General features: G+C 37.8%; 1 pseudogene; it reads left to right on the forward strand.

Moving 5' to 3' along the window:
* Nucleotides 1–13,350: 13,350 nt before the first annotated feature.
* LOC101963696 (RAF proto-oncogene serine/threonine-protein kinase pseudogene) lies at nt 13,351–27,456 on the forward strand (annotated as a pseudogene).
* The last annotated feature ends 347 nt before the right edge of the window (nt 27,457–27,803 follow it).

Genomic DNA, 27,803 nt, shown 5'->3' on the forward strand with positions numbered 1-27,803 from the left:
ATCTTTCCTGTTTGGTAACAAAAACATTTTTTTTTAAATCTAAACAAAAAAGCCATATTAGTAAAACTAATTTTGCTTAATAGTTTAAAGAGTTTCTTTAAACTAATTCTCAACTTTTTTTTTTCCTTTTTTCATTTAAAAAGGCTGGATCTCTGACATTTTCTCCCCACTCCAAGCTATGCTTGGGAGGAAATGTTGCATTGGTGGCTGATGCTGTAACATGACAGGAGCTGGGTTGATGAATCCAGATGTCCACATGGTATCCTTGGGTGTGAGGGCCTCCCTTGAGGAGTGGCCATTTGGGCTGCCTGGACTGCAGGAAGTTGATTGGTCCTACCTCTAGGTATTCAGCTAGTGGCTGCAGAATGAAGCCAGTGGCTACCATGACTCAGCTTTGATCTCTTGGCTTGCACTGAGCCCAGTGTTGCTCCCTGGCTGAGTTGGCCTCCTCATAGTCTGCATGCTGCTACAGACTCCTCTGAATTTCAGTCCTATGTGCATAGTCTAGGCTCAGTACAGTCAAACCCAGGGTTTCTCTCTGCCTAATCCAGCTCTGTGCCTCCTGAATTGACTTTGATGCAGTGGCCCCTTGGCTGGTGCTAGGACATCCTATGAAGAAATTCTTACTAACCTTTATAAATCAAAAGCAAGAGTCCCTGTCCTAACATGTCCACCCTTCTAGCTCAAAGTCCAACTATTTGGAAGTATACATCTGTCAGACTGTGGGCCTCTCCTATCTCTGGCTGCTGCTTCTGTGACCTACTATAATTGCTCTTTCCTTTTATGTCTTCTTCCTGTCTCCCTGGGACTTCCTCTGGCTGGAAGTAGAGCCTTTGGAGGGCCTCCTGCCTTCATAGCATGTGCTCCATCCCAATCCCAGCCTGGTTGCTAAACCCTAGAGGAGATAAGGCTGGTGAGAAAGAGGTCTGCTCACTAATGAGGGACACTAAATCAAGAGATCTTCTAAAAATATCACCCATGTAATATTGGCAAAGGATACTGACTTTCTCCATAAACTTCAGAATATAATTTATCATTTGTGGATTTAGTTCCATTCTTTATTCCAACTTAATAGGTAAGGAAATTGAAGCATAGAAAGACTAAGTCATTTGCCAAGGGTAGCACCAAGTGTCTGACTCCTCATCAAGTGTTTTTCCACATGGCATATGATCTCTTTGGTCAAAATAAGACAGCTTTTAAATTATTTTTTTAAGTTTTAAAACACATAAAACTCATCCCACTCTCATTCAAATCACTCACCTGCTTGGATCTCTTTTGCATTGGCTCAAATAGTTTCCTTCTTAGTTCTTTACTTTCTTATTGTATTGGGTGGGGGGATGAGGGATGTAGCAATGTTTTAAAGTGTCTTTTAATACATACAACTATATATAATAGTGGGGTTCACTGTGAAATATTTAAATATGCAATAACATAATATACTCCATTTCATTCCCCAGTATTACCTGTTTCCCTCCCCTCCCCCCTCTCCCTGATCCTCTTCCTCTGCTCTATAGGTCTTTTTTTTTCATCTTTTCAGCATCTTTCTTAATACTTCCACCCCTTTTAGCATTTTCAGTAACATATAGGAAGAGGCCTATATCACTTGTTGACAGAATACATATTTTCCCAATTTATTGAGCTGAAAGAGCCAAGATAAATTTAAAGATATGGAAAGAGATCTCCCCAAATGATAATATTTTGGTTTTATATCTAAGAAATGTGAATGCTCTGAAAATCTGAATTATATATTTTGCATATTTTTCTTGTTAATGAGGAAATAAGGCAGCTTGACTTAAAATTCCAACCCTAAACATGATTATGTTTGTTGAGAAGACTGTGGGTGAACATTGGCCAAAGAAAAGCCAACATTCCCAGAAGCTATATCATTATTGAAACTTGTGCCAAGAAGTTTGTGTTGTGCTCTAGTTCAAGGTCACACAAAGGTGATACAGTAATTATTCTAAGAAGATTTAAAGTGAAACAGAAGCATAGAAAATACATTTTGAAATTAAAATAGGGATGAGGTCCTAGAAATATAATATAAAAAGATAATCATGGTGCACTTTTAAGTGCTACTTTTCACTCATGTGTGGGGGCCAGTATAATACATAAAACATCCTTTTGATAGAGGGTAGACAGATGCAAGTGGTAGGAACATGAGGTTAAGGGAATAATTCTATAAAATAGGCCTACTGTGTTGATCTTGACATGCTTTCTTTTCCAATAAGCAATTTACCTGCAGGCCTGCCTGGCTTAATTGGACGACATATGTTGCATCCCTCAGCAAACTACCTGTTATCTGCAAGAGAAATGTAGGCCCGAAATAATGTTGATAAGAAGAACCCAAGTTCTTTCCCTGAAGGGGGAGACTTTTATGACCATTTTGACAAACCATATCCTGAACCTCTGGGAGATAAGAATAATTCCTCCTACCCATAAAATCTGTAAGAATTTATGGTTAAAAATCCAATCAGAACTGGTCAAAATGGGTCAAAGTGACCTAGAGTTTCCATAGCAGTGGAGACTTATAAGTCTGATATCATCTTGATGTCAGTCACAAGTCAAGAGGTGGAACTAAGCAGGACTCTCTGGAAAAATTCTCTGGGATCCCCAATAAAATTGGAGTGCAGGAGAGACACAACTCTACCATCTGAGAGGACCCACTCTCTCCCTTGAGAGTGTCCCTTTTTTTTACTTTCCCACTTCTTCTAATAAACCCATTGCCTTTTACTCTAAGTGATGTGTCTGAAATCTTACTGACTTAGCACAAGAATTGGTGTTTGTGTTGGGAGGGGGTGTCTTTGTGCTGCCTCAGTTTCCCAGAAGAACCCAGCCCTATAACACTTTGACACTAGTTTTCTCTCTATGCCAAGCCAACCCTCTAGAGACCTGTGTTGCCTTCTGCTGTTGCTTTGGGTCCTGGAGGCATATCCATGTGGACTGCTCAAAGGCTCCCTTGTCCTCTGCACTAAAAGATATGGAGAAGAAGGAAAGAGAAAGGTTGGGGTCCGCCCTACCCCCAACACATACACACTCCCTCCTTCCTTGACTTGGAGATGCAGTTCCAGCAGAGCCTCACCACCACCACCACCACACACACACACACACACACACACACACACACACACACACACAGGCAACTCACCTTGCTCTCCTCAGCTCTCCCTGGACTCCAGGGACATGCCTTTTCCTTGACCCTTTGTACTTGTGGATAGTAATAGCTTTTCCTATTGTTGCTTGGGTGCCTCAACATTCCTTGTTAGTTTTCTTAACCCTGCCAAGCCTCTATGAATAGACTTTTTATGACATTCCCTATAACATTCCAGCTCAGCATGCTTTCTATTTTCCACTTGGTTCTTGACTGGCATTCTTTTTCGGGATACTCACATTTTGAGAAATGATAGATTCAGACACAGTTAGAATTACATTTGGACTGTCTTTACGGTCCTGATCAATAGAGTTCAGGTCAACAGAGTTCAAATCAATTGCTGTCAGATCATTTCAGACCTAGCTTTACTGAGAGTTTCTATCTTTGTTTTGAAAGTTCAAAAATTTCATTTTTATCAACTTACCTGAAAATGACAGAACCATAGAGACTCTCTTGCCATCAAACACACTCATAAGATACTGAGTTATACTTCCAAAGTACCATTTTAAACCTGAAGATAGAAGAGAATCTCTGGCAATGGAACCATTAAGCAATCAGCTCAGGGTCCTGCCTTTTGGTGGATAATATAATCTCGAGACTCAAATTACAGATTAGATGTTTTAGCTCAGTTGCTCAGAGTTAGAACTAGAGACATTGGACATTTTAAGGGATTTTCCTATGAATTTATGTTGACATATGAAATGGATTTGCACACTTCAGGTATGTGTCTAAAACAGGAAAAAAATACCCACATGGAATACTAAACAATAATGGAAATGAACAAATTACAACTAAATTACAGTATGAGTGAATCTCACAAGCATCATGTTGAATAAAAGAAGACAGATACAAAAAAATAAATTGTATGCAGCCATTTATGCAAGTACAAACAAATAAAGCTAATCAAGGCCATTTAGAAGTCAGAATAGTGATTACCTCCGGTGGGAAGTTTATGGTTGAAATAGAGCCATTAGGTGAGGTTCTGAGAAACTGAATGCTAGCTAGCTCTACAGGTGGATCCATTTGTGAAAATTTATTGACCTGTACATTTTTAATCGGGATGGACTTTTATATTTATATCACACTTGGATAAAATGTTTTAAAATTTACCAGTACCACTTTTAGCATAAGAGCTTACCCTCTTTTGGATAATGCTGTAGACCCACTGATCAAATAACACCAAAATATGTTTCTCACATGGGGTATCATTTGACAGTACTGAAAGCTTCTATCATGACATTATCTCAAATATGAATGTCCAACATCGCAACTATTTTACATCTTCATCTTGTTGGATGTCTCTCAGGTGAAACACCACCCTCTTCTAGAAGAAAGTACTCTGGTCCCATTTAAAAAAAAATGCATAGAAATCATTTCTTAGGCTGGGCTGTTTCTAGAGTGAGTTCAATTGATGTCTTCTCAGACACTATTTATGTGCCTTTTTGATACATGAGAGGAGCTTATTCCTAACCACATATGTGCTTAGAATCTCACCCCACACATATAGACTCAAAGTCTCTTCTGCCGGCTGCCCATGCTGACAAGAGGAGCTGATTTCAAAAGAGCTGGCTGCAACATTAAGATAAGAAAATCATGAAACACACGGACATAAGTTTCAGATAGAGTGTAGGATGACTCTGTGACCTTAAGAGGGAAAGAGAATGTGCACCCAGAATCTCTTTATTTTTATAGGGGGGACTCACAAAGGAGATTAGATGGAATCTTCTTCACCAAATGAGGCAGGGGATAATGTTTCCAAAGTGGAGTCTTGCTTTGTGATGTCTTGTGGTCAGTAGATTGATTGACATATTGGCAAGTCACACCCATCTCAGGTGCTGTGTGGGATCACAGGCAAATTGAGAGGAAAGGCACACTTGCATCGCACAGCCCAATCAGTATGCAATGCTAGACCAGTCCCCTCAAATAGTTCCAATGCACATAGCTCACACACAGTCCATGGATGGCTCATGACAGTCTCTACACTTAGAGTCTCTGCTACTGTCTGAATGTTTGTGTCCCCTCCAAAATTCATGTATTGAAACGTAATCCTCAATGTGATAGCATTTGGAGGGGTCTATAGGAAGTGACTAGGTTATAAGGGAAAGAGCCTTGTTACAAAGTCCCCCAGAAGTCTGTTCCTTTTACCAAGTAAAGATGCAACTAGAAGGCACCCACAATGAACCAGAAAATTTGGCTTTTAACAGATAGTCTGCTGGCGCCTTGATCTTGGACAGTTATTTCAGCCTTTAGAACTGTGAGAAACAAATTTATGTTGCTTATAAGCTACCCAATTTATGATATTTTATTATAGTAGCCCAAACAGACTAAGACAGCCTCCCACCTTCTTGTCAAACAATTTCTAAGACAGTATCCTCCCTTGTTTAAAGTCTACTTTCCCCTTTCAACTGATATGTATATGCCAGTGTCCATAGCAGTATAATCCTCAATAGCTAAAAGGTGGAAACAACCTCACTGTGCATCAGAATGGATAAATAAAACATGGCACATACATACATATTCATCCTTAGAAAAGAAGAAAATTCTGACACACTGCAACAGGGATGAATCTTAAAAACATTAGGTTAAATGAAATAAGTAGGATAATAGGATGAATCCTGTATGATCTCTATGAGTACCTAGAATACTCAAATTCATAGACAGAAAGTAAAATGGTAATTTCCAGATCTGGGGAAAGGGAGAAATGGGGAGTCATGGTTTAATGGGTCCAATGTTTGAGTTTAAAAAGATAAAGGTCTGTAGATGGATGGTGGTGACAGTTGCACAATCGTGTGAATGTACTCAATGTCACTGAACGGTATATATAGAATTGATTAAAATGGTAACTTTCATGCTATGCTAGGGTTCACACTATTGGAGAAAGACAAACCCAAGGCCACAAGAAACATGGTACCAACCAGCCCCAAACTTACAGGCCAGCATTTCCCTCAGGCTCACATGTGCAGAGAGATCTCGCTGTGGTCATTTTGATTTTTGTTTATTTTGCCTGGATATTGACTTGTGGAACCAAGCATTATGTGCTCAGCCCACAGGCTACATATGGCTCCTCCAGCTTGTTGATTAAAAGCAGCCTCTTTCCTCTGTGAACTCCTTAGGAAGCTAAGCCCTACCTGGCAACAGTTGCCATGCCAGAGAGACTTTGTTTAAACAGCATTCAGAAACGTCACTAATGAGCATTAAAGAAACCTTGCAATAGAGAATTTAAAAAAAAAATTACTCCATTTTTCCTGGATTCTTCTAAAGAAAATATCATTTCCTCTGAGTATTATTATATAGTTGTTTCTCATAATGATAGTAGTTTGTTATTTTAGGCATTTGCTTGTTCTGGCTTAGTTTATTTAATAAACAAAATTTTTCTCACCAACCAGCTGTCAAAAGAAAGAGGAAAACCTTCATAGCTGTCTCCTTTTTGGGAAGAATTCTGGTTCATTATGACTTCTTTCAGAGAAGTTTGACCTAAAAGTTGTCAAAAATGCTTAGTATGTATCAATAACATTAGAAAATTACACTGTGATTAAATTTTCCAAGATTCCTTTTTGTAACCATTGTACTCATGACAATCAGACTTTCAGTGGTAAGTTTTCTAATACAAATAAAAACTTTCTAATCCACTCTTTAAATTCAGTTGCAAATACATTTTCCCCTTTTGTTAACAAAAGCAGCAGCAATTACAAGATGTTATCATACCTCTCTGCCACCCTACTACCACTGTCAAAAAAAAAAAAAAAAAAAGAAAGTCTTCTATAAGAATTGATGAAATAACAATGTGGGAACTTTGCAGCTAAGTATGGATCCAAATTAAAGGACATTGATTTAAAACAATTCTGTTTATATGAACTATACTTTTATAATTGGAAGAATATGATGGTAATAATCTTGTAAACTTGCTGTCCCCAAGCAATAATATGTCTAGAGAGGGCACAACACTCCAGACATTTTTTTTTTTTCATTTTGCACTCCAAAGAAACAGAGAGGCTCTCTGATAGAGCCTCTTTCCTTGGTAAGAAAATGCTGATTTCACCTGAGATACTGTTTTAGTTTTCTATGTAGCTGTAACAAGTTATTTTGGATTTAGTGGCTTAAAATCAACAAACTTATTATCTTATAGTTCTAAAGGTCAGAAATCTGAAATCAGTTTCACTGGACTGAAGTCAGGGTGTCAGTAGGCCTGCCTTCTATATTTTCCTGTTTCTAGAGGTCATCTATATTCTGTGGCTTGTGACTCCTTCTTTCACCTTTAGATTTCATCACTCCATCCTCTATTACTATTGTCTAATCTCCTTGTTTTGCTTTCAATCCTCTTTCCTTCTTCTTATAAAGACCTTTGTGGGCAACATCTCTTGGGTGCCCTCTTGTCCTGTGGGAGCTCTATCCCTTTTCTCACTTAAATAAAACCTACTCTTTTCCACTCACTCTTCCTCATCCATGGATTTCATTCTCTGAATTCATGAGACAAGAACCCAGGAAGAAGGCACTGACAGGCAGCTGGGGTCTGCTCTAATACTATAACAGCAGAAGCTGAAAATCTGGTTTCATTTTGGGGTCCTCATCCAGGATTGGTCAGAAGGCATGATCCCTGCCCCATGTTCATTTTGTCCAGTCATTTACCAACCATCACCATGGACCTCTGGACTGCCCTGATAGGCAAGATACCCAAACTACAAATGGTCATATAGATGGAATTCAAAATGAAATCCCCATCTCCTGGAGCCTTTAGATAGGCCTTTGCATGAGGACCCTGAGTGCTGTCACCTTTCAATTCCCGTTTTCAGCTTGTAGTAATCAGAACAATCATCATCCAATCCCCCTAACAGCAGGTAGGGGCACCTCTTCAGTGGAGGGAAATGAATAAGATAGGGCAGATGGTAAAAGAGGCAGACAGTTGAGGAAATAAGCCCCATAATGACTTCTCTAAATGTAAAGACCATTCCATGAGATTAACCTGTAGAAGTATTCCAAACATTCCAGCCAACTCCTTTGTCCCCTATGTTTCCTCCTTTGGCAGGAAATAGGAAGCTAGACAGACCTGAGTGAAGGCTATAGAGTCGAGAGCTAACCAATCAGAATGTTGCAGGCTGAACCAATAGCCTTAACACTTTCCCCATACCTGACTAGAATAGATATTGACCAATGCTCTTACGCAGCAGCTACATAAGCCCCTAGACTAATATATTTAAGTAGCAATCCCTAATAAGTCCTTTCTCACCCTACAGGAGCTCTCTTCTCACTTGAACAATTCCTACTCTTTTATGGGAATGGGGGGCTTTTGTGATTACATTTGGTCCCACCTGGATAATTCAGCATAATCTTCCTACCTCAGAATCCTTAAGTAATCACATTAGTAAAATTGATTTTGCCATGTGGTGTAACATGTTCTCATATTTCAGGGATTTGGGGGCCATTATTTAATCTACCACAGGTAGCTTTATCTCCAGCTAAAATATTTCATCTGCAGGCTTCTTTTCCAGATATAATATTAAATTTTAGTCAATGATCTTTAGGTCAGAGCCCCTTCTGGGATGAATAATTACAAAACATGGATTTAGCTATAAAGTACATTAGTACATCCTTTTGTTCTTTCCCTCTTTTCCTTCTTTCTAAACTACAGACATGATGTCTAGAGTTCAATAGCTACTTTGGACCCTGAGGTTAACACTGGAGGTGTGATGCATATCTAGGATAAAGAAGCAAAAAGTGGTCTTTGCAGGGACATTGTATCAGCCTGAACTTCCAAACTCTGAACTTATTGTATATGACAGAAAAAAATCCTGGGTACACTATGTTATTTTTAGCTAAACACCATTCTTGCCTGACAATGACAACCTACTCTGGCAAATCTACCATTCAGTTGGTCTGAGAGTATTTGTTGAGTCACAGGGCACTATGTACCTCTGTATTGCTGCAACACGTGACTAAATCAGTCAGAGTCACTCCAGGTGAATTGGGCTGGCACTAAATGCTCACACAGAGACAGAGAAAATATTTTCTCTTGGGGTTCAGCAATGGCTCCTCTGCCCCAGCTCCCACAAGGAAGGCAAGGGAGGTTGGCCAAAGAGATAGAGAGCGAGCACACTGAAGCCCTATTTATCGAGGGAAGACACTCAAGAAAGTTCCATGTAAATGAGGCAAGAGATTGGGTTTCAGGGGAGGTATAGCCCAGTCCCATTGGGTGATGCCCACTCCCAGAGCTATAATTCCTTGCTCAGCAAGGTGAGGTCCACCTGCTTTCAGTGGAAGCCAGTTCTAAGGAAAGTCAGTTTCACACCTCCATCACTCAAGGCTAAGGGTCGTGGTCAGCTCCTACAAGCTCAGCTCCTGTTCATAGCGGCCCCCGACATTGTATTATTTGGGCTATCAATCTAAATTTAATTAAAAAATTAAATAAAAAGGTACATAGGCCCCTATAACTGATTTAGGGCTGCATAAAACACACCACGACTTCAGGCAAAACTAGAATACCAGGAACCAGCTGACTCTGCCTCCCTTGGGCTTCATGATCAGGTTGGCTACTCCTATGGTAGCAAGACAGATGCCATGTTCTCATCTTCTTCATTCCTTATTTTCTTCAACCTCCTTTCCTAAAGGCCCTACAAGGTTGTCCTAGGTTGCACTGATTCTGTTCAGGTTAAGTGCATGTTTCTGAATCCATCACCATGGTTGTGATAAGTTGATTGGTTTGATTTATGCCCATCAGGATCTCCTAAGCAAATAGGCATGGAGGCCATTCTACATAAACAACATGGCTAAAACCCAGGGAGGGTAAAATAAAGTGTCAAAGCATGTGAATTCAGAGGAGGTCTAAAAAAATAAGTAATCAGCAGAGCAGTTTCTTAAGTGACTTCTCTGATAACCTGGAAATAGAATTTTAACCATCTCATGAGAAAAGTGGGAGCTTATCTTTGCTATATACATAGAGTAGCCTATATTTTTGGGGTAAGCAGTTCAAGACCTTAAAGACTCAGTTTCCATTTTGCCTTCCTTAGTCATTTACACCAAATTCCCATTTATTTATATACTAACCTGTTACTCAGGGTAGGTTCTTACTCTTTTTGAAATAGAATAAATTTTATCTCATTTAATTTTCAAAAATACTGGAAAGAGTCATCTACATTTCCATAACTGAGACCAAACAAGGATTAGCAATTTTCCATTTTAGATTTTAGATTTTGTTTTTCTAAAGTTAAACACCATTCTCAGAATGAAGCAATTTAGGTCTAGCTAAAAATATCCTAATTCCCACTTTACTCCTATCCTCTCTTTCTCAGAAAGAACCACCATGTTGAAGTCAGTGTGTATCATTCCCATCCTTTTTGTGGTTTTTGCTTTTGTTGTTTTGGGATAACGTTTTTTCTTCATGGTACAGATTCAGATACAAGATACAGTATAGTTCAATCAGTTGAGATCCCAGCAAGAACCTGATAGTATATTCAGAGTGTTAACAAGATAGAAAATAATGAGAGGCATAATGAAGGGATTGATTACAGAGGTGTGCACACTTTCAAAGAACAAGAAGATGTGGTAAAACATGCAGGGGGTGTGGGGGGGTAACAGTGGGAAGTACTGAACACATCTGAACTTCAAGGGGCCAAGGGAAGAAGTAATGTTTTCAGAGCGTGGTGTGAGTGGCAACTGTGGGTCAGGGGTATAACAAGAGCTTAGATCTGTAGGAGAGAAATCAGAGGATCTCAGTTGCTGCCTAAACCAAAGCTCAAGAGAGAAAACAATTGCCAGGTTCTCTTTCCTCCCTCCTCTAGTCTCTCCTGTGTGTGCCTTGCATATGGGACAAAACCAACCAGAAGCCAGGAGAGCCCAAAAAGGCCAGTTTCTTGTGGCACAGAAAAGAAGAGACGGATAGAAAATGGATCTAGGAAGTCAGTCAATAAGGAATGCAATTGTTTTGCATTTATTACCAAGTACATAAGTCAATTTTATAGTGATATATAAACCGTTTTCTTCCATCCAACTATAAATTAAAAATTAAAGTTATTAATTTAGAAGTTTTATCTCTGAACACTACAGTTGTTTGCCAATGTGAATTTGGAGAAAGAATGATTAATTCCAGAGTTTTTTTTTTTTTAAATATTTATTTATTTATTAGTTCTCGGCGGACACAACAGCTTTGTTGGTATGTGGTGCTGAGGATCAAACCCGGGCCGCACGCATGCCAGGCGAGCGCGCTACCGCTTGAGCCACATCCCCAGCCCCAATTCCAGAGTTCTTGAAGAAAGGTGTATATGTGTATGTGTGTGTGTGTGCATGTATATATATAATAATTCACACCATGCTCTGGAAACATTACACCTTCCCTTTTCCCCTTCAAGTTCAAATGAGTTAAGGACTTCCCACTGTTACTACTCCCTGAATGTTTTACTATGTCTTGTTGTTCTTTGAAAGTGTGCACACCCCTGTACAAAAAAAAAATTACATATATGTTTATATATTAAATATTATTATATATTACATATAATTTACAAATATACACAATGTAGATGCATATATTATATGTATATGTGTACATATTATATCATATATAACATATAAAATATATATTATATTATATATATAAATATACTACATACATACACATATATATATATAACATCTCTGTGCAGCATAGGAGCAGAAGTTCTGACCTCCTGTCAACTGAGAAACTTATGAATATCTAAGTATTCCATCCTTCTCCTTGTCCTTCACCCTTCCCCTTATTCCTGGTAAGAAGCAAAGATATGGCAACTGAAACAAGCTGTTAGCAAGTAAACATTTTGCCCACTTTTCTCTGTTTAATGGTTTTATTGTGATACAATTCAAATACCATACACTTTACCATTAAAAGTATATAATTTAATGAATTTTACTATGTTCACTGAGTTATGCATCCATCATCACAACCAATTTCAAACATTTTCATTATTCCCCAAAGAAACTCCACACCCCTTTGCTGACACCACAATACTCCCCTTCCCTTTTTTTTTTTGGTACTGGGGCTTGAACTCAGGGGACTCAGGGCTGCTTTACCACTAAGCTATATCCCCCACCTGTTTTATTTTTTATTTTGAGAAGTCTTGCTAAGTTGCCCAGATTTCAATCCTCCTGCCTCAGTCTCTCAAGTCTCTGAGATTACAGGCATGCGTCACCTTACTCAGCCCAATATCCCTTCTTTTCAACTTTTTTGATAATTTGGTATCTAATGAAGGAACTAACATTATTACCCAATTATATAATTTGTAAATTATACAATTTACAATTTTCTTGTAAATTCTCATTTCTAAATCTATAAAACTAGACCAGCTATGCTTTTGTAATTTTATTGAATATTTTAGTACAATTGTTTTCCTTTATTTATTACCCTTCAACAAGATTGCCCAAATTAATTTGTTAAACATGTCAATAACTACATGTTCATTTCTTACTCTTTTAAATTACTATTAGAAATGTTCTAAGGTTTCTAATTACTTTGAGACTATTTCAATTATTTTGGGTTTTCATATTATCTAAGGTAAGTGAAAGGCCATTTAGAGTGAAATAAGTTGTTCAAAAGTTTGAAATGATATTAATGGGAGGAAACAAAAATAGATCATGAAATACCCTAGAAGTAGTTCTCCTTCACTGGGGATTAATTACAATGTTTATTAAGGTACTATCTCTAATTTTAATTCCTTCATTTAAAAGTACTGTCCAGAAATAAATGAAAATACAGAGCAAAGCAAACAAATGTGGAGGAAATAGAAAAGAATTTTGTTTGACTGTGAACATGAGAAGTATTCGGTACAGCTTGGTTGTCCCCAAGTTTAGGGAGGATATTTAATGCCTCTCCATCTCCACAGATATCTACATTCCTCTGTGTACATTCTCCCTGTGCAATCTCATATACTTTGAACATTGTAACTACCATTTGTAGGTCTACATGTGGAATCTGAATTTATAATTCTACCCCTAAATTTATCGTCTGGTTCTAGACCCAAATATAACAATGATCCTTATTTGGATGTTACATGAAACTCAGCATGTCCCTGCTGAACTCATCTTCCAGCCCTGTGACAGACACATTCTAAGATGGTCCCTTGATCCCTGATGGTGTTCCCACCTTTGTGTAATCCCCTTCCCACAAGTATAGTCAGGACCTGTGGCTGGCTTCTTAACAGTGGAATGCATCAAAGGAGGTAAGACATCACTCCTATTATACCATGCTATATGAGATTCCATCTTGCCAGCAGACTTGCTTTAGAGACTCTCCTTGCTGGTTTAATGAAATTAGTAGTCGTGTTGGGGAAGCTCACATGGCAAGAAACTGTGGTGAACCTCTAGGAACCGTAGGTGATCTCAAGGAGCTGAAGGCAGTTGACCATCAAGAAATTGGGGCACTCGTCCTACAACCACATGACAGGAGCTGTCAGCTGATAACAATGCAGGTTGGACATAACATTGAGTGCAGCCTTGTGAGGCTCTAAGCAAAGGACCCAACTAAATCATGCTCAAAGCCCTTTCCCACAGAAAACTTTTGAGATAGGAAATGTGTTGTTTGTGGAAATTGCTTACACAGCAATAGATAAGTAATACACCCCAAAGTCTCATTCTCTTCCTCCTTTCTTTTCCCTAAAATTACTCCATGTTCTACCTTGTTGATCCTGAATTCTTCCCTCTTTTCCCTCTCCCTATTCAACTAGTCTCTGTGCACCATTATTTTTGCCTGCCAAATAGCTTCCAAGTTGAGCAATTTCCAAACTACACCCTACGGACTATAAGTACATGTTACACACACACATTTCAGTGTCAAAGAAGTAAGTCATATGTCTTTGTGCTTTATTTCCCTGGATACTTCCATAGCCTTTTAATGAGGCTCTCCACCTCCATTCTTCACTATTTCCAATCCAGTCTCACAGGCCAACCACATTCATCTCTCTGAATAATCCCAAATATAACCATTTCATTCCCTAAGTAAATTCCTTTAGTGGCTTACTGACAAAATTCAGGCAGCTTTTAGAAAAAATTCAGGTCAACTTGGAACTCCCTACTCATACTTCTATTTCTCACCATTCTGCTCTAGTCACACTGCACTTTCAATTCCCACCTGTATCTTGCTTTCTTACCACCCAACACACTTGCTTAGGCTGTTCCTCTTATTGGGGTCCCTTTCTGTCCTTACTCAACTGGATAATTTCAATTCATCTCTTTTACTTAACTTGGGCATCATTCTCCACAGACTTTCTCAGACCTCATTATCTAGACACCCTTCTAAATTAGATGCCACTTCATGTGCTCACTGAGCTTTGAGGACTTCTTTTGTTTGCATTTCAGTCTTTCTTACAAGATAGGGAGCCCCTTATCATGTAGAACTATGCCTCGTTAATCTGTTCCCACTACAGTTTACATAGCATAGCATCTGTTAAGAGTTGAATAAGGTTATCTCCTCTAAAATTTATTATGTACTTTAATTCCCATTGTAATTAAGAGGGTAGAAACCTAATCAGACTGTGGTGTTTAGAGGTGGGGAGATGACTGAAATTAGATAAGGTCATCAGGGTGGAACCTGCATTATTGGATACTGGTGGCTTTATAAGAGGAGAGAGGGAGCAACCAGAATATACACACATATATAGTCCCTGTCTTAAGAAAGCCATCACAAGAGATGGCCTTTTTCATCTTGGATCAGAAGCATGAATCAAAATAAACCTCTTTTCTTTATATCTTACCCAGTCTGTGGTATTTTCCTATTAGCAACAGAAAATTAGACTAAGTCAGTGTCAACCCAAGCAATAAATGGTTGAACTAAATCAGTTCACATTTCTTACATATACAGAATTTGAGAGAAAGTGCAGTTATCAATTGCACAGGGAGACAGTATAGACTCCTGAAATGAAGTAAAATAGGAAAGTAGTCTTTCCTCTGCCTCATCTTTGGACTAAGCTCCCATTTGTAAGGCATGTTTTTATCAGAGGTGCTTCCTCTTTGAAGAAAGAACTGGGATATTGAACATGGTTCTTTGAGCTTGAATCTTGGCTCAGTCTAAGTCTAACACCTCGAAGAAGTGATGGAAATAGAAAATTGGGGATAAGGCGCAATGTCTCTCAGAGCTGCAATCAGTTTTGTGTATTCGAAGATGATGAGAATTTAATGCAGCTTTGATACAAGGTTTTTTTGTTGTTGTTGTTTTCGTTTTTTTAGTTTGAAAACAATCACTTAAATACATAAAATACCTAATTTCATTAAAGAAAACTGGAGTCCATATAAGTCAGCATAGATATTGAAGTGTGGTGATTCTTAGTTTGGGTTTTCCCCAGTATTTGAATTTGAGACAAGGATTTGAGTAAAGGTAGTGTTTATTTAGGAAGTGGTTCCAAGAAGCTGAAATAAAGGGGTAGACAAAGTGAAACAGAGAAGAGCCAAAAAAAAAAAAAGAGTATCTCGTTGAGTTGAGGACAACTAGAATTTGATTCCACTTGGAACTTTCTGAAGAATCATGTAGAATGTACCCAGAATTGTCTCACTAAAGAATTGATGGGCTCTTCACTCTCTTTTTACCAAAATTGGCTGAAGGTTGCTCCCAGGAGTGTTAACTACTACCTTTCCCAAACTCCTTCCACACATTTTCCAGCTAAACCTGCTTGGGCTACTTGACTTTCTATAGCTTCAGAGGAAGCCCTGAGGTAAGAGGCAGAGATTCCTTCCACAGTCCACAGTTGAGTTTGAACACTGGCACTGTTTGTAATTGTTAACCACACTTGTGCTGGATAAGGGAATGTGGCTTGGGGCATCTAAGTGTCTGCTTTGAGTTCTAAGAAGCTAAATGGCATTTGTGATCGTGCATTTTTCTCTGTTTTGTCCAGAGCATGCATTTAAACTGCCCTATGGCTGGGCATGATGGCACACATCTATAATCCCAGTGACTCGAGAGGCTAAGTCAGGAGGAATACAATTTTTAGGCCAGCCGATGCCAGCAAAACATTGCTGATTTTTGTTGAGATGACTGCTCTCATTTAAGCAGTAATCACAGACCCGGTCTTGTAATCCTAAGAATTAATGGAAACATGTATAGATATTTTTTTCATCTCACACTGGAAAAGAGGTCAAAAAAAGATTCAGGCTGGGTTTGTGCAAACTCACTTTGAACCAAATTGCTGATGTCTAATACAGGCTTGAAAAATGTTTAAAAATTATTTTGTGGGGGAGGCTGGAGTTGTAGCTCAATAGTAGAATGCTTGCCTCATACGTGTGAGGCACTGAATTCAATTCCCAGCACCACATATAAATAAGCAAATAAAATAAAGTTCCATCAACAACTAAAAATATATTTAAAAAAAAATTAGGGGCTCGGATTGTGGCTCAGCGGTAGAGCGCTGGACTAGCATGTGGCGGGGCCCTGTGTTCAATCCTCAGCACCACATAAAAATAAATGAATGGAATAAAGGTTTTGTATCCAACTACAACTAAAAAAATTAAGTTTTTTTTTTTTTTAAAAAACTATTTTTGGTCTCTTTTACTTGGAAGGGGGACATTTAAGGTTGCAATCCTGCTGCTGTTGGGTATCTCCCAAAAGGATAATGGATACTGTGGTCTGTGTTATTACGTTGTCAACCCAAATATATTATGATGAACACGGTTATTTTCACTGTCAATCACCTTGGGAAGAGAAAGACTCCAAATAGTATTTAAGGGTTTTGTTTTTGTTTTTGTTTTTTGGTTGTTGTTGTTGTTGTTGTTTTGCTTTTCTAGGCTTGAGTTTCAAGAATGTAATGAAGCTACTCATAAAGGGTGAAGAAAACTGGCAAGTGTCTGCCACAGGGAGTCTCATAGTCACCCAGACAGATAGCACTGCAGACAAACCATGGTTACAAAAACAGCCATATTTGAGAGTCACAGATCTGAACTGTGTCCAGCTCACATGAGATTGCAGTCAAGTTTATAGCTCAGTTTTGAAGATATGAGTTGGATTGTGCTTGACTCAAAATGCTCTTTCCTAAAACTCAAGTGAAGTGAGTATGTCCTAAAGAATAAGAGTCATTGGATGATGTCATATACTCCAGAGAGGTCAGGAAGAATGAAGACAATAAATAAAACCACTGGCACTCTGTGAGACGGAGGTCAGGAGGTCAGCAATAACACTTCAGCTGCCATTACAGGAAAATATTGAAGCTAATCACCCAGTTAAAAAGCCTAAAGACAGACAAATAGAAAGAAATGGAACAATTAGCTCAGAACATTCTTTCCATTATAAACTAAAGGAAATGATAAGAGTTTTTATAATTCAAATTTATTTTAGCCATCACACCCCCATATTGCAGATAAAAAAACTGAATCTCAGATTGTGAGTTCCCAAAGTCAAAGTCATATTTTCCCCCCTTATGTATGATTCTTTTAACCATTAGCTTCATCAGGCTAATGTCCTGAGACTAATGTCTTGAGAAACAGAGTCAAATAATGTTTTTTTTTTAATTAATGTACTCTTTTCTACCCATTCACCCTCCCCACTACCAATGGCTATCTGGGAATGTTTATGCACAGAATGTCAAGAACCAGAGGGATATAGTAGTCCCCCTTTATCTGTGGGGGATATGTTCCAAGATTCCCAGTAAATGCCTAAAACTAAGCATAGTGCCAAATTCTATATATACTGTTTTTTTCCAGACATATCTATGATAGACTTTAATTTATAATTATGCACAGTAAGAGAGTAACAACTAATAATAATAATAAATAATTATACCAATATACTATAATATTATGTGACTTTAGTCTCTCTTCTCTTTCCAACATCACTTCTATGAGTCTTCACTTTGCCTCCCTCTTTCTGTTATAAACCCTTATATTTGGGATATTAAGAGGAAAAAAAACCTTATAATTACATCTGTACCAGGTAACACAGATAATCTCTGCATCTTGAGATTCTTATCTTAATCTTCAAGACCCTTTTGCTGTGTAAGGTAACATATTCACAGGTCTCAGGGATTAGGATATGGACAGCTTTTGGAGGGAAGGAGCACTAGTTTTTCCACCACACTAACCCTACTCCTGGACATGCAAAGCTCTCTTTTATTCTCCCCCCCCCCCTTTTCACTTGCAAACTAGAGTTCAGTTCATTGGCCATACAATTTCTTATATCAAATATAACAATTAATATTGTGAGTCCACTTAGATTTCCTCTTCATTCAGGTTAACTTGCTTTTATCACAGGAATTCATCCACCTGCTCTATTCTAATAGAGGTTCTCAGGATTCATGAGTATTAATGGTCCTGAGTAAGCCTATCATGATATTGCCTTTTGCATATTTTTTAAATATTTATTTTTTAGTTGTAGTTGGACACAATACCTTTATTCTATTTATTTTTATGTGATACTGAGGATAAAACCCAGGGCCTCACGTGCGCTAGGCGAGTGCTTTATCGCTGAGCCACAACCCCAGACCTTGCATATTCTTAATCCCAAGAAATTTCAAATTTTTGGAGCAAAACTTTTACCAAAACATCATCATAAGGATTATTAAGGCATTGTTTAATGTATGTTTATTCTCTAGAAATCTCTATCCTTTATCTACAGTAGCTAAAAACTTATACAAATAAAACCTCTGGACAATATGCAATTACCTGAGGAGTCTGGAAAATAATGTAGCAGATGGATTGTGGAGAGGAGTCACAACTTGAAGAAGGGCATGAGTTGTCCTTATTCCCACACCCCTTTATCTGCTGGATTTGACATACAGGTAACTCTAATAATACATAACTGTACAACAGCATTGGCAGGTATACCCCTGAGTAAAATCCCATATTTCTAACTGGAGAAGGGGGTCCCTTTGGAGTTGTAGAAAATATGAGAAAAATTAAATTCAGTGCTGGGGAAGGAAGGGGATCCCTTAATTCTATGTATGAATCAACACAAGTCTCAGGCTTACACCCAAGCTATGCATACATAGAATGAATACAAAGTCCTAGCGAAACCTTTGAAAACTAAAATGATGTTAGAACAATTTCTCACAGAAGCTGAGATAGAAGTTGAGGTGTGAATTAAATGAGGATGATTGTCAATTAAAACAAAAAGTAACTAACATTCTCCAGAGGACTTTAACAGGTCTTGGAGTCTCACTGTTTAATATTAAAAAATTCCAGGGTATATTCCAAAATGACTCAATATACAAAGAACCAGAAAAAATGTGCCCAATTCATAAGGCAAAAGACAATCAACAGATGAAAAGTCTGAGATAACCCAGATCAAGAGCAAGATTTTTCTGTAAATAAGCAGATGGGAGGAACATTTTATAGTATATGGGACATATGGTCTCTGTCACAATGACTCGATTCTGTCATTGTAGTACAAAAATGTCACAGACAATATGTAAATAAATAATCATGGCTGTGTTTCAATAAAATTTTATTTATGGAACCCAAAACTTGAATTTCACATAATTTCAGGCATCACAAAATGTTATTCTTCTTTTGATTTGGCCCAACTATTATAACTGTGGAAACAAAACAATTATTTGCTCATGAACTGTACAAAAGCAGACAGAAGGTTAGATTTGGCTCATATGATTGCTAACTCCTGACTTAGATGTTGGAAATATCACACAAAGACTTGAAACCAGCTATTAGGATCCTACTCCATGAGGCAAAGGTAAACACTCTTGAAATGAATGGAAAGATAGAAGTTCTTATCTGAAAAATAGAAATTATCAAAAATAACAAAACAGAAATTCTAAAACACAAAGTTTTGCTTGGACCCAGAAGAGGACAGATAGAACAGAACTTATAAACATTGTAGGAGAATAAATGATTATTTCCATATGACACAAATTTTAGAGTGGTTTTTATAAGGTAGCAACCTTGTGGCAATCAAAACTTATAAGTAGTCATTTATATTGATTCCAATTTTTTGTTATTACAAATAATTTCACAATTAATATCCATCCTTTTCTCAAACCTTGAAATTTTCAGCCAGAAAAAAGTATTGATAGATTAGAAGATTTAGAAGTATTGATAGATTAATTTTAAAGAGGTGTGGTGTTGGGGATTGACCCGGAGTGATTTACAACTGAGCTACATCCTCAGGCCTTTTTATTTTTTGAGACAAGTCCTCATTAAGTTGCTTAAGGCTTTGATAAATTGGTGAGACTGACCTCGAACTTGCAATCCTCTCCTGCCTCAGGCTTCTGAGTCACTGGGATTAAGGCATGTGCCACTGGACCTGGTTGACAGATAAAATTTTGAAGCTACATACAACATGTTGATGTGGTAAATATTAATATCAATATTTGTTGAGCATTTCCTGTATTTCAGATTCTTGTATATGCGTTAAGAACTGGAAAGGGTGAAAAAGAACTGAAAAGGGCCCAAGATTTTACCCTACCTGCAAGCTAGCAAGTTGTTCTGCCATAATTTCGTAGAGACATGGGTAAGAGAACTTTGTCACTGATGATACAACCAATGGCATGAGTTTTCATTAGTTCTCAAGGCTCCCAGGTCCCACAGGGATAATCACATATTGGCCGAGAGGGGTCAAAGTACTCGCAGTAGGTTGTGTTTTAGGAGGGAATTCCTGAACTTAGAGAACCTAAACCTTTAATAATTGATAATAAGCTTGCCCCTCCTTTGCCCCAGAGGGAGACACTAGCTATCTACTACAGAAGATTGTATAAGTAACAAAACATTGTTCAGGAAAAAATGGCATCAATGACTTTCCTCCCAAGTCATATAAAAATGAGAGAGATTTACAGACAATTATCTTCAAATGATACTTATTAATTTACTTAATCTTTTCTATTTTAAAAATATGGAAAGAAAATCACTATGAGTTTAAGTAACTTCACTTGCATATGATCATACAGCAAATGGGATCAGATATATTGGTTAATTTTCCAGGACAAGTAAAGCTTTCTATATATTAAATAGTCTTTAATACTGCAATTATAGAATAAATAAATACAAACTTGATCTTTATTATAAAATAGTAGTCCTTTTGAATTTACTAAACTGTTCAGTTTATATAAGAAGAAAAAATGTATCGTGGTAGCACTGCAGCTAGAAAGAATGTTTTCCATGAACAGTTATTTTAAGAAGCCAGGATGCTTTCCAGGAAGAGAGTGTATGGGGGTTGAAAATGAAACCAGCCAAGCTGTCAAAGGTTTCAAGAGATGATACTTCAGAGCTAATGCAGAAATTTTATTTTATTGTCAATTTGATTGATTTACTATCTTGGTGGGTCTTCTGTACTGACAGTTATATGGAAGCAACAGAGAAAGTACTGTGGATATTGATTCTTCTATTTGTGGAGGGCCAGAAGAGAAACAATTCTACTTCATAAAACAATCTTATTAAAGAAGTTTATGGGTTTTTTTTACCATCTAATAATTATTTCACTAGATTTCCAACTTCTATCTTGAGTTCAGTTGACATGTTTTAGTGAAATATACTTAATATTCATTTTCTGTAGAAAGGCTACTACTATTGTAACAATAAAGTACCATCTATATTTAAATAAAATCGAGATCTATAAAGGAATCAGAGAACTTTTGTAATTAAAGGAACAGATCCTGAAAAATAAGGGTTATAAACTATTTTTTTCTAATTCAATGTATGGGGGGAGTATTATGGTTAAGATATGAGTGTCCCCTAAAAGCTCATGTATGAGAAATGCAAGAAATTTTAGAGGTGAAATGATTGGGTTTTGAAAGTTTTAGGCTATTCAGTGCATTAATCCAAGTGAATAGATTAATGGGATGGTAAATGTAGGCAGGTAGGGTGTGGCTGGAGGAGAGTCATTGGGCATGTTCTTTTGGTGTATATATTTTGTTAGTGGTGATCTATCTATCTCTCTCTCTCTCTCTCTCTCTCTCTCTCTCTCTCTCTCTCTCTCCTGTTGGCTGTGTCCTGAACCACTTTCTTCAACTACATGCTTCTGCAATGATGTTCTGCTACACTATGAGCCCAGAGCAATGGAGCCAGTCATCTATGGACTGAGACCTCTGATATATAAGCCCCCAAATAAACTTTTCCTCCTCTAACTGTTCATGTCAGGTCTTTTGATCATTGGGGGCGAGGGGGGCGGGGTTTGATTTCCACTTTCTTCACTCTCCTGAAATTTCCTACACTTCTGATGAGACACATTCTTGTCATACTGACCTATAACAGCTTAGTTATCTCAGAGCTCATGTCTTTTGAAGGGCTGGATTAATCTTTGATTACTATAATAAGAAACTCTCTTAGGATTGTAGGGATATTGATCTCATTGCATTTCTCATATTTAACTTATCAAGTCAGTTATTTAAGATATGTATGAATGTGCAAATGAAAAGCATATGTTTTTCAGAGGGAGTGATTTTTTCACAAATGCACAGAAGAAATAGTGTCATAACCCTTTTTTCTTCCAAAAACAAAATTATTTCATTCCAGCCATCTGATTTATTGATTCATGGAATTCAAGAACATATTAAACATTGAACAATGCCACTGAGTCTCAGGAAAAAATGAACCAACATCCTGACTGCAGCTATGATAACATTTTACTCAGACACTGAATTCTAAACAACCACTTTATACATATTTTTACAAATCTGTTTACACATATTGTGTAGGTTTTCTTGGCCAAAATCATGTGCAAAAGATTTAAGATGTTCTAAAGACATACACATACAACTGTAGTGAAATAAAAATCCCTAAGTCACCATGCAGAGGGGTCAAAGGATTCAAGGAAAAGGACCCTCAATAATAACCTCTACAGAATTTCTATAGTCTCCTTTGCCTTTATCCTGATTGTTCTATAAAAAGTTACAAAATACTGTGATGTTTTATTCCCACACATTTTCCCATCTACCTTTTTTTCTGGTCCACATATATCCCATAGACAGGATGACCATACATCCTGGTTTCCCCAGGATATTTCCAGTTTATGCTTTTTGTTTTGGTTTAATTATTAATAGTGCCTCCTTTTTCCTTTCAAAAATGCAAATAATAAACATTAGGGGAAATTAATTAACTTGAAAACAAACAATAGACAAAATCAATAACACAAAAAGCTGTTTTAAAAAAAATCAATAACATTGATAAACTTCTAGCCAGACTACCAAGGAGGGAAAAGGGAGAAGCCAAATATAACTGATATTAAAAAATGATAGAGGAGCTATCATGACCAACCTTCAGAGAGATTAAAAGGATAATAAAGGTATATTATGAACAACTTTATACCCATAAATTAAACAGCTTAAAGTGGACCAATTCTTTATTTAATTGATTTTATTTTTTTAAATACATGACAGCAGAATGCATTACAATTCTTATTATACATATAGAGCACAATTTTTCATATCTTTGTATATAAAGTATGTTCATGCCAATTCATGCCTTTATACATGTACTTTTTTGCATTACAATTCTTATTACACATATATACCACAATTTTTCATATCTCTGTTTGTATATAAAGTATGTTGACACCCAATTCGTGTCTTCATAGCTGTACTTTGGTAATGATGTCCATCACATTCCACCATCCTTGCTAATCTCCTGCCCCCTTCCTTTCCCTCCCACCCATCTCCCCTGTCTAGAATTCATCTATTCCTCCCATGCTCTCCCTCCTTACCCTACTATGTGTCAGCCTCCTAATATCAGAGAAAACATTTGGCATTTGTTTTTTTGTTTTTTGTGTTTTTTTGTGGATTGGCTAACTTCACTTAGCATTATCTTCTCCAACTCCATCCATTTACCTGCAAATGTCATGATTTTATTCTCTTTTATTGCTGAGTAAAGTTCCATTGTGTATATATGCCACAATTTTTTATCCATTCATCTACTGAAGGGCATCTAGGTTGGCTCCACAGTTTAGCTATTGTGAATTGTGCTGCTATAAACACTGATGTGGCTGTGTCCCTGTAGTATGCTGTTTTTAAGTCCTTTGTGTATAGTCCGGGGAGAGGGATAGCTGGGTCAAACGGTGGTTCCATTCCCAGATTCCCAAGGAATCTCCATACTGCTTTCCATATTGGCTGCACCAATTTGCAGTCCCACCAGCAATGTATGAGTGTACCATTTTCCCCACATCCTTTCCAACACTTATTATTGTTTGGTGGACCAATTCTTAAAAGATAAAAACTACCTAAACTCACTAAAAACAAAATAACAAATCATATAGTCCTATAAATATTAAAGATATCAAATGTATAGCTTAAAACCTTTCAACAAAGAAAATTCTAGGCCTATATGTTTTAATGACAAATTCTAGAAGAACTTTAAGGGTAAAATTAAAAAGCTCTATATATCCTCTTTCAGAAAATATGAGAAGAAAAACACTTTCCAATGCGTTTTATGAGACTAGCATTATCCTAACACTAAAACTAAACAGTATTATAATAAAAAATAAAGTCTAAATTCTTCCACAAACATACACACAATTATCCCTTTTAAACTATTAGTAAAATAAGAATATATAAAAAGGAAAATACAGAATCATTAAGTGGTATTTATTCCAGAAATGCCAAGTTGATTGAATTTTTGAAAAACCCATTTAATTCACCAGATTATCAGACTAAAGAAGAAAAAAACATGATTATCTTCATACTATTCAACAAATTTAAATGTTTTCACAATAAACACTCTTAACAAATTAGGAACTGAAGGAAATTGTCTTAAACTGATAAAGTACAACTATAAAAATCTACAACTAACATCACACTTAATGGAAACAGGACAAAGATATTATCTTTTTACCACTGCTATTCAACACTGTGAAAGTATCACAGTGTAACAGGTGAGAAAAATAGAATCATTCAGAATGGGAGGGGAGGATCTTTATTTGCAGATGACAGGATTGTGTATGGAGAAAATCCCAAAGAATATACAAGCAAAAGTCCCCAGAACTCACAAGGGAGTTTAGCAAGGTCACAGGATAAGTGATCAAAATACAATAGTCAATTATATTTCTATATGCTAGCAACAAATAATCAAATTTGAAATTTAGCAAAAACTACTTATATCTATAGTTTAGATATATGTAAGAATATTTACATATACCATATATGTTGAAAACTATAAAACACTCAAATCTAACAAGACCTAAGTAATTGGAGAGCTCTATCATGTTCATGGGATTGAAAGACTCAATAATGTTAAGAGTACATTCTCCTCAATTTGGGGATCACCATCCTAGAGGAGAACCAATGTGAGACAGGAAGGCTTCTCTGAGACTCTCCTTGGGCCTCCAAAAGGGCCAGCTGACTGGGCTTTAGGGTGCATGTCCTGAGGCGCAAAGATGAGGATGCAGACTTACCCCCAAGCCGTCCCTTGGGCTGGAGACCTTCTGGAATGTGAACTCTTCCTGCTCCTTCATCCGTGACAGGGAAGAGTAGTAGACCAGATGCCAAAAGACATTGGAGCTGCCTGGATCCCTCAGCTTTAAATATTGTTTAAGCTGCATCAAGAGCACAGGCAGGCATCTTGGAAGACCATTAGTAATGGTTGTGAACTCAAAGATGTGGTGTTCGATGGCTCCAACTGCATCTTTCCTACAATATTTCATCAGTTTGGTTCTGATGATGACAAACTCACAGATTCTTCTAAGACAAGCAACACTATACATGTTTACTTGCCAAATAAGCAAAGAATAATGGTCAATGTGCAGAGTGCAATGAGCTTGCACGACTGTCTTATGAAAGCCTCAAGGTAAGAGGCCTACAACCAGATTACTGTGCAGTGTTCAGACTTCTCCATGAACATAAAGATGAAAATAGCAAGTTTAGATTGGAATATTGATGCTGCATCTTTGATTGGAGAGCATCAAGTATGTTCCCCTCACAACATACAACTTTGCTTGGAGGATGTTCCTGAGGCTTGCCTTTTGTGACATCTGTTAGAAGTTCCTGTTAAATGGATTTCAATGTTAGACTCATGTCTACAAATTTCATGAATACTGTAAAACCAAAGTACCAGCTATGTGTGTGGACTGGAGTAATATCAGACATTTCTTATGGTTTCTGAATCCCACTATTGGTGAGAGTGGGGCTCCAGCACTACCTCCTTTGACAATGTGCAGCTGTGACAGTCTGTTAGCTCTCTCCAGATATTTTCCATGCCCCATTCCTTCATTTTCAACACTTCCAGCAACCCCACATGAAGGCTTCCTCTCCCAGAGGCAGAGGTTGACATCCACACTAATGTCCACATGGTCAGCACCACCCTGCCTGTGGACAGCAGGATGACTGAGGATGCAATTCAAAGTCACAGTGTATCAGCCTCACATTCCGCCCTGTCCAGCAGCTCCAAAAATCTAAGCCCAACAGATTGGTCACAGCCTAAAACCCTGTTGTTGCCAGCACCGAGAGTGAAGGCTCTAGGATCTAGGACCCAGGAGAAAAACAAAATAAGACCTCACAGACAGATTTAAGCTTTTACTAGGAAATAGAGCCAGTAAAGTAATGGTCTCTACTGGCATTGGATCAGGCTCCTTTGGAACCGTTTATAAGGGCAAGTGGAACTGAGATGTTGCAGTCAAGATCCTAACAGCTGTTGACCTAACCCCAGAGCAGTTCAAGTCCTTCAAGAACAAGGTCACTGTCCTGAGCAAATCATAACACATGAACATCCTGCTCTTCATGGGGTATATGACAATGGAAAACCTGGAAATTATGACCTAGTGGTATGAGGCAGCAGCCTTTACAAACATCTGCATGTCTAGGAGACTAAATTCCAGATATTACAACTGATTGACATTGCCTGGCAGATGGCTTGGGGAATTTACTACTTGTGTGCAAAGAACATCATCCACAGAGTCACAAGATCCAAGTCACAAGTCAGATGTAAACTGCCTGGCTTCTTTACCAAGAGGTACTTATTCTGACTTAACAGTGAAAATTGAAGATTTTGGTTTAGAGACAATAAAGTCACGCTGGAGTGGTTCTCAGCAGATCAAACAACCTACCCGCTCTATGTTGTGTTGGTTCCAAAATTGATACAATGCAGGATAATAATCCAATCAGCTTCCAATCAGATATCTACCCTGTGGTGTTGTCCTATATGAGCCGATGATGGGGGAGCTTCCCTACTCCTACATCAGATCACCTTCAAGGTGTGCCTCATAGATCTTAGCAAGCTGTATATGAATTTACCCAAAGCAATGAAGAGACTGGTGGCCAATTGTGTGAAGAAAATGAAGAAAGACCTCTCTTTTCCCAGATCCTGTCTTCCATTGAGCTGCTCCAACACTTCCTACTGAAAATCAACTGGAGTACTTCTGGGCCATCCCTCCACTGAACAGCTCACACTGAGATATCAGTGCTTGCACAGTGACCACTTCCCCAATGCTGCTGGTTCTCTAGTTGACTTTAAACTTGCACTCAGGCCCCAGAAAGAAGGGAAGCCTGCAGGCAGCACCTTCCTGGCCTTTCTTATGGGACACAGTGTGTTTTCAGAGAAGCTGTTGTTAAGGACCTTCTACATTATGCACTTCGTGTTGCCTTCTTTTCTACCCTTTCGGTTCCTAGGAAAGGAAGCCTTTCACCCTATTGACCTGTCCTACTCCCTGCCCCAGAGCCCAGCCTCTCCGGCAGCATGCACATGGGATGCTGTACAAGAGCTGGGCTCCAACCATTAGCTAAATGAGGACTTTTAGGGCAAAAATAAGTTACTGGAGAGTAAGTAAATGTTCTGAGCACATGGGATTTTG

This window comes from Ictidomys tridecemlineatus, chromosome 7 (assembly GCF_052094955.1).
Source record: "Ictidomys tridecemlineatus isolate mIctTri1 chromosome 7, mIctTri1.hap1, whole genome shotgun sequence".
In the NCBI taxonomy this organism is placed as follows: domain Eukaryota; kingdom Metazoa; phylum Chordata; class Mammalia; order Rodentia; family Sciuridae; genus Ictidomys; species Ictidomys tridecemlineatus.